This window comes from Uloborus diversus, chromosome 7 (genome assembly GCF_026930045.1).
Source record: "Uloborus diversus isolate 005 chromosome 7, Udiv.v.3.1, whole genome shotgun sequence".
Classification (NCBI taxonomy): Eukaryota; Metazoa; Arthropoda; class Arachnida; order Araneae; family Uloboridae; genus Uloborus; species Uloborus diversus.
The window spans coordinates 110,411,244-110,421,348 of NC_072737.1; the positions used below are offsets into that span (position 1 = coordinate 110,411,244).

Consider the following 10,105-nt stretch of genomic DNA (forward strand, 5'->3'; position numbering starts at 1 on the left):
ATCTCTGTACTTTTTTGAAAAACCTTCTTCATATAAAAACGCTGTCCGAAAAGGTGATTTTCAGGAAAAAGTTATAAAGGTCACTATGTATGTGTCGTGGAAAAGGTCTGCGGACTGATTTCTAGTTGATTAGGATACAATGCGAACATTTATCGCTTGAAATCTGAAGACTTTTATTGTCTTAAAGTTAAAATTGCGGAATAAAACGCAAATGCGTATATTCACAAGGAACGATAAAATTAAAAATTTTAAAAACCTCCGATTGAGTCGCAACTGCAGAATCAAGAGGGAAAATTGAAAATCCTTTTAAAAGTCTTATATTATTTAAAATCAAAGTTTTTTTTTTTTTTTTTGCTATTAAATAGAAACTGGCAACAGATAAAAACTTTAAATCACTGCTTTTAATTTCCTTGTTGGCCAACAATGAATGGGATCGTTTCCAAAATTTTAAAAGTATTTTTTTCTGAAAGAGCATGCTTAAAAACACAGGATCTGACTATTTTTTAAATAATTCGTTTAAGTTTAATATTAAAAAAAAAATGCCAAAATCTGCACGCTTTCATTGTTTACATTTCTTGCCTATGACATCACAAATGATGAAATGCCATTCTGTGTTGCCATTCACAGAGCAAAATATTTAATTCGCATCTTTACTCACGTGTATTGGCAACGATATGGTTAATAGCAAGCGTAGAGCTCAATTTTAATTCGCTTCTTGATTATCATAACGTGGAAACGCGGTACAAAGATGCGTCAAAGAGCATCGTTTGTGACGTCACCAAGACCACGCTTTGTTTGAAAAATCGAACATATTAAAAAATTAATTAAAAAATAACTGTTGGGAAAATGAAAGAATTTTCTGGGTTATGTTATTTATTTATTTATTTATTTATTTATTTTTGCTTATTCAATCAATTTTAGTGACTAAAAGTACTACTTTTGACTGAAGGAAACAACCCCATTCGGTTTTCAATCGCGTGAATAAATGCTTAGCCGTTATTAAAATCTGCTTTAAAAAAAGTCATAATTCGAAATTTTATGAAAGATAGAAGCTCCAAACACATTTTATCAGAAGGCGGAAATTTTTTTTTTCTTGATTGGTATTAAATTTTAAAATTTTTAACTATGTTCTCACTGCAAAAATCGCGAAAAACATTTTAGAGGTTTTTAACTAATATCTTCGTTAATTAATGTCATCCAAAGACGCAACCTAGCTAAAAACACTCCCAATCAACTCCCCTTTCGATTTTTTTTTTAAATTTTTTTTTAAATAAAGCTTTCCGTCCATTTTGGCGCTAGAGTGCGACAGACAGATACACACACACACACACACACACACAACGGGAGCTCAGATTTTAAGAAAATGCATATGTACTTGAATAATTGCAAAATGCTTATCTCTACTACACTGTTAAAAAAATTTCCTGAAAATAACGGAGAAAGTACCGGCAGCAAAGTTGCCGTAAATATTACGTTTACGTTCAATGACTTTCCGTGATTTAACAGAAGTTCCATTTCTTATTTCTCCGTAGTTGTAGTTTTCCGTTTATAAATTTTTCGTGACTGAACGAAAATTCCATTTCTTATTTTTCCGTTCATTTACGATCTTTCTGTGTTTTAACAGAATTTACGTTCCTTATTTTTTCATTGCGATATTTTTTCCATTTCCCGTATTTAAGTAAAAAGATTTTATTTTCAAAAAATATTTAAAAAGTTATGTCAAGTATTGACTTTTCGTTTCATTAAAAATTTAGTTCTTTAAAATGATATATAATACAGATATAGTTAACTGTTCTAAAATTATTACTTTTTTTTATTTGCATTTGTTACTCAAAGATTTTTTAAATTAACATCTGGAGAGAGAACTTACCTAACATACCAAGCATCCATTTGCTGACCAAAACTTTTCATATCAACTTCAGATGAGTCAAATTAATCAAATAGTACTAGCAGAAAAATTGATGGATTTGAATAGGACACCAATTATCCCTGCTGATACTGTTCGATATTCCCTTCGTCGTACATTGTCTGGGGTGGCATGGAAAAACATACATGAAAAATATGATATTTTTATTCGCAGAATATGTCAAATAAAATGCTATTAAAAACAGGTTGACGTTATCATATAATAATATACCTGATAGAGAGTACCGCATATCTATTGTGTTTAAAAACAGAATCATTGACATGCAAGTGAAGAATTTTTGGTTCCAGATGCTACATCCCCCCCCCCCCCGAATGATATCCAAATTTTTCACTCATTGGAATCGCAACATAGATTTTTAGTACATAATCATTATTACTTAACATATATCAATATCAATGAGTTCATTTTACCCGCACTGTTTTTCCAAGAAACTTGCAATAATCTCAAACAAGTTGTTGGATAGGATCTTAATAAATTAAATTAAGTACTTATTGTTGCCAAAACTTTCATTGTATATATCAAAGATCAACAATACACCTTTATTTAGAGATTTAAAATAGTTACTTTCAGTATTCCAAACTGTGAAGTGAATCCCCCCCCCCCCCCAAAAAAAAAACTGAGTGATTTATCCTATCTTGCTCGCATACCACGATAATCTCCGGTATAGATACGAAATGGCATTTAGTGTATTAACTTTCAAGAATGCGTAAGAGTAATAAAAAATAACTCTATAATAGTTGTATAAATTCTAAATAAACTATCATCGGAATTCTATCAAATGCATATTAACAAGGAAAATACATTTGTATATTAACATGTACAAAGATATTCAACAACACTTACATATGACCAGCGGTGCTAAATGCATCTGGATACAACTAATCCAATAGGCTTTATTTTAAATTGATAACACGAGATCCTTAAACTATTCTCACTGCTAGAGCACACAATATGACTAACGAATAGAATTGTTCAAAGTATTGAGCAAAATATTAAAACCACAAAAATATTCTAATACTGACTCAGTAAAACCCACATCAAATCACCAAGGCGATCAAAACACATCTGCCAGTCTAAAAATGGCGCGAACATTTTTCCAAACCTACAAAGCTCAAAGGCGTATAAACAATTTCGACATACGAGTATATTACTCTCCTGACATGAAATAGCAAGCTATCTATTTTGTCTACAGCATCTGAGTTGTTATTCTACATATGCTTTTAATTAGCAAAATGTAACAGTGCGATTAATAAGCACTATCAATAAGTGATGTTTATCATGACTTGAAGACTAATCGGAGCAAAGTACAGCACAGCGGCAACCCTAGAAATGAAAAAATTCCGTTTTCGTCGGGATGTTTACGTTTTTGTAAGGAAAAAATACATTTTGAAGCGTTACAGAAATATTCTGTTAAAATCAGTCAGAAAACTACCTGAATTTTCAGTTTTTTTTAACAGTGTATATCAGTGATATAATTGATTCACGTGCTTTAAGAAGTACTGCGGAACTTAGAATTGGATATGGAGAATGTCCATCCGTCTCAATTTTTCAGGCTGGCCAAATTGATTTGAGAAGGTAATTCAATAAATGACGAATTTTTTTTTTTTTTTTCCAAGATTTTCTAAACAATTGTTTTACAACAACATGAGGGGTATTTAGCGTGTTTGGGAACAAATAACAGACGTGTTTAGCGTTTATCATAAGTCTAGAACATTTTGACTGCAAAAATCCACAGTGAAAAACACACGAACACAATGAAAAAGTATGTTTTGGTTTTTCCAGTAACTAAAATAAAATATTTAGATTTCGGATGTTTAGTTCTGATGTAAATTAGTATGCTAATTAATTAATATGTTGAAGTTTGCTGATCGTTTATCTAGTACTTTTGACATAAAGTTATCTTACCAACCCACTATTACTCTCATTTTAGAATAAAGAGAGGGGGGGGGATATGTAAGAGGTAAAAATGTCGCGTAAAAATGAATAAGTGAAAGGGAGGGGGGGGTTCACGAGCGGTTTCTTTATAATATCTGATACCAGGGTCCACCGACTGATGACAGGCCCTGGTGTTAAGCAAATTGTGATTTAAAAAAAGGACAAAAAGAAAAAAAAAATTCGAAGTGAAAAACAACGCATGTTTTCTTTTTTTCCTGCAAAATTAATTTATTTTAAGGATTCAAAATTTTTACTCGTTTCATACTTTTGCGCTATTCTAATTTCGCCCCAATTCTTTTAAATCACGTGTCGCTAACGTAATAACTTACGCTTGACAATTCTACAATGACTTTTTTACTACCCTTTAGCAATGAACCATCGGACAAATGAGGCTTAATTACCTCCCTTTCAGCGCTTTCGCAGAGGGGAGAGAATAGAGAAAACATCTTCACCTCCGGATTCGCATTGCAAATGCAGCGACATCTGCATTGGCGATTTAGTGCCTTTTCGATCATTCAAGCACGCTTTTTCCCAAACTTGTCTCGCCAACCTGTTCCTGAATGTCGGCTTTTGGGTCGAACCACTATTCCGTCAGGGGTCGAAAGAAAGGTTACATACGTTTCTACCGGAGTGGGACATCTTTGCGTGTGAAATATCTTTGGTATAACGGTTAGCATAGCTGCCTTCCACGCAGTTGACCCGGGTTCAACTCCCGGCCGACGCAGCGGTTTTTGTGTTTTGCTGTTTAAGCTGCGAATGAATAAATGCGGGAACAATGATTAACCGTAAATTTAATCAATCTAAAAATAGTTACTGAGCCGCTTTCTGGGAGTTTTTATTTTTCTCGATATGTTTCTTGCTAAAAAGATATCGCTTAATATTAGCGTCTGTATACACCACGCTTTCGAAAATGAATTTTTTTCCGTAGCATCAGTGGTTCATTGGTAGAATGCTCGCCTGCCACGCGGGCGGCCCGGGTTCGATTCTCGGCCGATGCATTCCTCTTTTCCTGACGCCGGAATGAACAGCTCAAATACAATCTTGCGCCTCTTATCGCTATGTATTACAAGTTTTTCTGATATAACATTCTTGTGACGAAAGGATTCGTTTGTTCACTGAATTATAGTCTGAATTTTTTTTTTCCCTATACAACTATTTAAAAAAAGGGGGAGAGAGATATTGTTTTAATGGGGGGGTCTAGAAGTTATGATTTCACTTTTATTTTGCGGTTATACTTTGCAAAACTGACAAAGAAAAAGTACTAATTATACTAAAATGGCTCGTCGACTGATGAAATTTTGATTTGGAGGAAAGTTTAATGTCCATTATTTTGGACTGAATATAAGCACACATTTCGATTAAAATAAAATTATGAAGCGCTTAAATTTTCGACGTCGTGTGTGGCGTCGGTGGTATAACGGTTAGCATAGCTGCCTTCCAAGCAGTTGACCCGGGTTCGACTCCCGGCCGACGCAGCAACTTTTATGATTCTAAGTTTTGACTTCGAGTGAATTCATTCGAATTCAGTACACGCAGTGAATAAAAGCTAAGGTAAGAGTGGAAAAGGGTCTCCAAAACTACTGGACGGGTCACATTTTTCGATACACCCTCATTATGAAATAAAAAGGCGATGGTTAGAAACTTAGCGCTTATAAATCATCCGTGACTTTTTCAAAAATGATGGCCTCTTAAAGCATCGGTTGTTCAGTGGTAGAATGCTCGCCTGCCACGCGGGCGGCCCGGGTTCGATTCCCGGCCGATGTATGTTACGTGTTCTTACACCGCAAGAAGCTCAATATATACATTACAGGAAGAGTCCTAATCGGCATCACATGACATCGTTTTGTTAACAATTCTACCCATTGTCTGATTTACCTTACCAGAATGAAAATTTATCAACACGTGCATTTATATATTAATTCAAAACTCTGATTGTTAGGAATCGAGTCCGCAGTAGCATTAGAGTACTTTTATATTTTCAGAATACTCCGTACCGTCACTGCGGGACTACAAAAACAGGGCGAACAGATTTTTTCCTCCCTACATAGTATTTTCTCTCTCATGCTCCGGAAAACCTTTGAACTAAGCTGAAACTGAGAAATTAATAGTAACATGAGACGAGCCGTCTGCTGCCGAACTCTTTCGGAAGTTACAAAAGGAGATATATTTCAATTTTACTGATATCAAAAAGTTTTTCAGTTCCCCTTCTCAGTCAAGGCGTCGGTGGTATATCGGTTAGCATAGCTGCCTTCCGAGTTGTTGACCCGGGTTCGACTCCCGGATGACGCAGCGTTTTTTGTGTTTTGCTGTTTAAGCTGGGAATAAATACATGCAGGAACAATGATTAACTGTAAATTTAATCAATCTAAAAATGCAGTAGAATCTCCTTTAAGGGACATCTCCAAATAAGGGACACCTCTATTTAAGGGACATTTTTTCTGGTCTCAGTCCCTTCGAATGCAGACCTGCATGTATTTACCTCTGAATAAGGGACACTCTATTTAAGGGACAGTTACAGCAAAAACTTTAAAAAATGAATGTGCATGCATACAAAGTATTGAATTTACTGGAATTTAAGAATCTAAAATTCAACTAGTGAAAGTTTGACATTAATGTGTACTGATAGGATGCATTTTTTCAGAGAATTTCATAATGCATGATGATGATGAATTATAAAATTCTTGCTAAAATTTACGCATGTTTTATCTTCTCCTCAATTTATTCGTGTGAGCTGACGGCCGATGGATGGTCAACGGCGCACGGATAACTATGTGTAGAAAATTTTGAAATATAAACATTGGTTGAAATTTTTATTGTATTGAATTTTAAATTATATGAAATCTAACAAGTTTACGAAATGAATGACTTCAAAATAATTAATATGACTTACAAAACTATACCATTGCCAAGTTTTTTATTAAGTTTTAATTGTTAAAACAATCAATTTTGAAATTTGAATGATTTTGAATTTCATTCAGTATACATCAATGATTTTTAGCCTTTTATCTTAATGGTTTATGTTTATTACGAAACTAAACTGATTAAATACATTGAATATATAAACTCGAATACCTCCGAAGAAGGGACACCTCCATTTAAGGGACAAAATTTCCGGTCCCCTTCGGACCCCTCGGTGTCCCTTATCGAGAGGTTCTACTGTAGTTACTAAGCCGCTTTCTGGGAGTTTTTATTTTTCTCGATACGTTTCTTGCTAAAAAGATATCGCTTAATATTAGTGTCTGTATACACGACGCTTTCGAAAATGAATGCTTTCCGTAGCGTCGGTGGTTCAGTGGTAGAATGCTCGCCTCTCACGCGGGCGCCACGGGTTCGATTCCCGGCCGATGCATTCCTCTTTTTCTGACGCCGGAATGAACAGCTCAAATACAATCTTGCGCCTCTTATCGCTATGTATTACAAGTTTTTCTGATATAACATTCTTGTGACGAAAGGATTCGTTTGTTCACTGAATTATAGTCTGAATTTTTTTTACCCTATGCAACTATTTAAAAAAAAGAGCAAGAGATATTGTTTTAATGCCTTGAAGTTATGATTTCACTCTTATTTTGCGGTTATACTTTGCAAAACCGACAAAGAAAAAGTACTAATTATACTGAAATGGCTCGTCGACTGATGAAATTTTGATTTGGAGGAAAGTTTAATATCCATTATTTTGGATTGAATATAAGCACATATTTCGATTAAAATAAAATCATGAAGCGCTTAAATTTTCGACGTCGGGCATGGCGTCGGTGGTATAACGATTAGCATAGCTGCCTTCCAAGGAGTTGACTCGGGTTCGACTCCCGCCTGACGCAGCGGTTATTGTGTTTTGCTGTTTACACGTATTTGCACGTAATATCACGTTTTGTTAAAATGCCCGGAAGACGGACTTGCAAGTAGAAAACTGCCAGAAAAAAGCTACGTCCAAAAGGCCCAGGTCGTGAAATTCCTTCTTCGTTTCCCCTCTGATCTCCCGGGGAGAGAGGCGTTGCTTTATCTTCCCCTTCTACACGCTCTGTTACCTCCGAGAGGACACTTGTAAAATCTTTCATTTGTACCTTACTATTGAAGTTGTAATGAACATCTCGGTGGAGACATCCTAACTAACATTTTATTTTAGATTATTTTATTGATTTTTAGGAGCTTTGATGAAGTCATATTTGAATATGGAATATGAAATCATTGGAATTTATATCATACAGTCAACTATGACTATATCAATCAACTATAGACGTAATAAATCAGTAGCTATATAAAAGAACTAACGTTAATTGGAAAAAGTTCTTGAAATAAGTTTCATAGCAATTATCATCATCGTATAAAAGCCAAAATCTGTAATCGAATAACGCTCTAACGTGACCAAGACTGGAAGTCGCGCCATAGAATGCAAGATGGTGTTACTTTGATCTTGGAGCACTTAAAATTCAGTAATTTCATTTTTAATTTGATAATAGTTTTTGGCAACACTTGACGAGTAGAGCAGTGCTCGATTTTGTGTGTGACAAGGTTTTACTATTTAAAATCCAATAAGTGAATTCGTGTAACATTCAGAAGAGGTAACTTGGTTGTCCGTTTTCAGCTCAAGCCATTATGCAAAACAAGACGCATGTTTTATTTTGCTAAGCGTTTGTAAAAAGTCAACTTATACTACAGTGAAATCCCGTTACAAGGAACTTCAAAGGACCCTGCAATTCCTTCGTTATAACGGGAGTTTCATTGTAATGGAATTTACGCCTTGTACTGGCAATTAAATCAGGAATAAACATTTACTTCGCTGAAATAGATATTTTGTTGCATTGCTATTCGTAGTAACGAGATTTTACTGAATAAAAATGTAACGTGTAACTAAAAAAGTATGTATCTTCAGTTCCAATTTTTTCGTTTATGCAGGTATTTCTCTCATTGCAACAACGTCATGAGATAGAGAGTTTGAAAGTGGCCCTCTATTTTTTTTTTAAGTAGCGCCAAACTTACTGCCCTTGAACCACATGTGGCCCTCGAAGCTGATCAATCTGGCCCGAATCTAAAATTATATTTTGTTAGCTTCCAAAACAACCGATTCTATTTATTCGGCACTCTAAAAAAAAAAAAAAAAACAGGTGGAAACTTCTTATCAATTTAAAAAGCTTGAAATAGTTGATAAAAACAATTCTTGGTTTGAAAATTTCTTTCCTATTGAGTGTTTTCCCATGAAATCTAGAAAATAAAATTGAGAATATTTAGCTTTTGTATGTGTTCCGGGCCGATAAATTCATTTTTGTATGAGAATCCCTCGAATTAAAAAACGGTGGTTACCAGTGGTTTAAATAAAACAGAAAGCGTTATTGTAACTCAAATCTTTTTGTAGCTACAGATATAATTGATATAAATGTTTTCTATGGTTTTTTTTTTTTTTTTTTTGAAATACTTGCTTTTGCAGCCATAAGTTTCAAATTACTTCCCTAATACTTTCTAATTAACAAGTAAATCTAACTGGCATTTGACACATGAAAACAGCCATGCAACTTCGTATGAAAAAAAGGAGAAATTCGCACCCGTCAAATTATGATAGGAGATTTTCTAAATTTGATAATACGAAGTACATCCAGGGTTCGTGATTTTTTTTTTTTTTTTTGATTTAAATCGGATTTTTTTAATTTAAATCATATTATTATTTCTTTTTTAATTTTTTAAAAATCTTTAAAATTTTGTGGGTATTAAGTATTTTACATTTATTAACATAATATATTTCATACTACAGATGAAAAAGCAGCTTTTTAGCTATTTTCATTTCATGACAATAACTATTTTTAACAATAGTTTAAGTAGATCCGTTTACACCAATGCATGATTCAAATTAAAAATAAAAGTTACCCCCCCCCCCCCCCCAGGCTACAACCACCAATCCTTCAACTATAATTCTAGGAAACAGTAATACCACTTTTTCCTAGAATTGTAATTTTCATACTTTTAAGAAGAAAAGATTCTTAAAATTTGGCAGTTTTCTATGTTCCTCAGCTTAGAGTCAAAAAAAGTTCAGAAATTGATTCAATTGTTCAATTAGGATGAAGGCAAAAAAAAAAAACCCTTGATAATAAAGCAATCTGAACTAATGACTCCATTCAGCTTACTTTTAAAAATAGGAAAAGTACTTTAAATATTCAATATTTTTTAAAGATTTATTAATTTTCAATATTTTAAATCCAAATTTTATTATTATGTTTATCTTGTATGCTGTCAAATATTCTGAAAGTTTAGTAA

The 10,105-nt window shown here is 33.8% G+C and overlaps 4 non-coding genes across 4 annotated transcripts; all 4 read left to right on the top strand.

Moving 5' to 3' along the window:
- Positions 1-4,789: 4,789 nt before the first annotated feature.
- Trnag-gcc (transfer RNA glycine (anticodon GCC)) lies at positions 4,790-4,860 on the top strand. Its single transcript has one exon. It is a non-coding gene; the product is annotated as a tRNA-Gly (tRNA).
- A 405-nt stretch (positions 4,861-5,265) lies between these two features.
- Trnag-ucc (transfer RNA glycine (anticodon UCC)) lies at positions 5,266-5,337 on the top strand. The gene has a single exon. It is a non-coding gene; the product is annotated as a tRNA-Gly (tRNA).
- A 218-nt stretch (positions 5,338-5,555) lies between these two features.
- Trnag-gcc (transfer RNA glycine (anticodon GCC)) lies at positions 5,556-5,626 on the top strand. The gene has a single exon. It is a non-coding gene; the product is annotated as a tRNA-Gly (tRNA).
- Positions 5,627-7,140: 1,514 nt separating this feature from the next.
- Positions 7,141-7,211, top strand: Trnae-cuc (transfer RNA glutamic acid (anticodon CUC)). The gene has a single exon. It is a non-coding gene; the product is annotated as a tRNA-Glu (tRNA).
- The last annotated feature ends 2,894 nt before the right edge of the window (positions 7,212-10,105 follow it).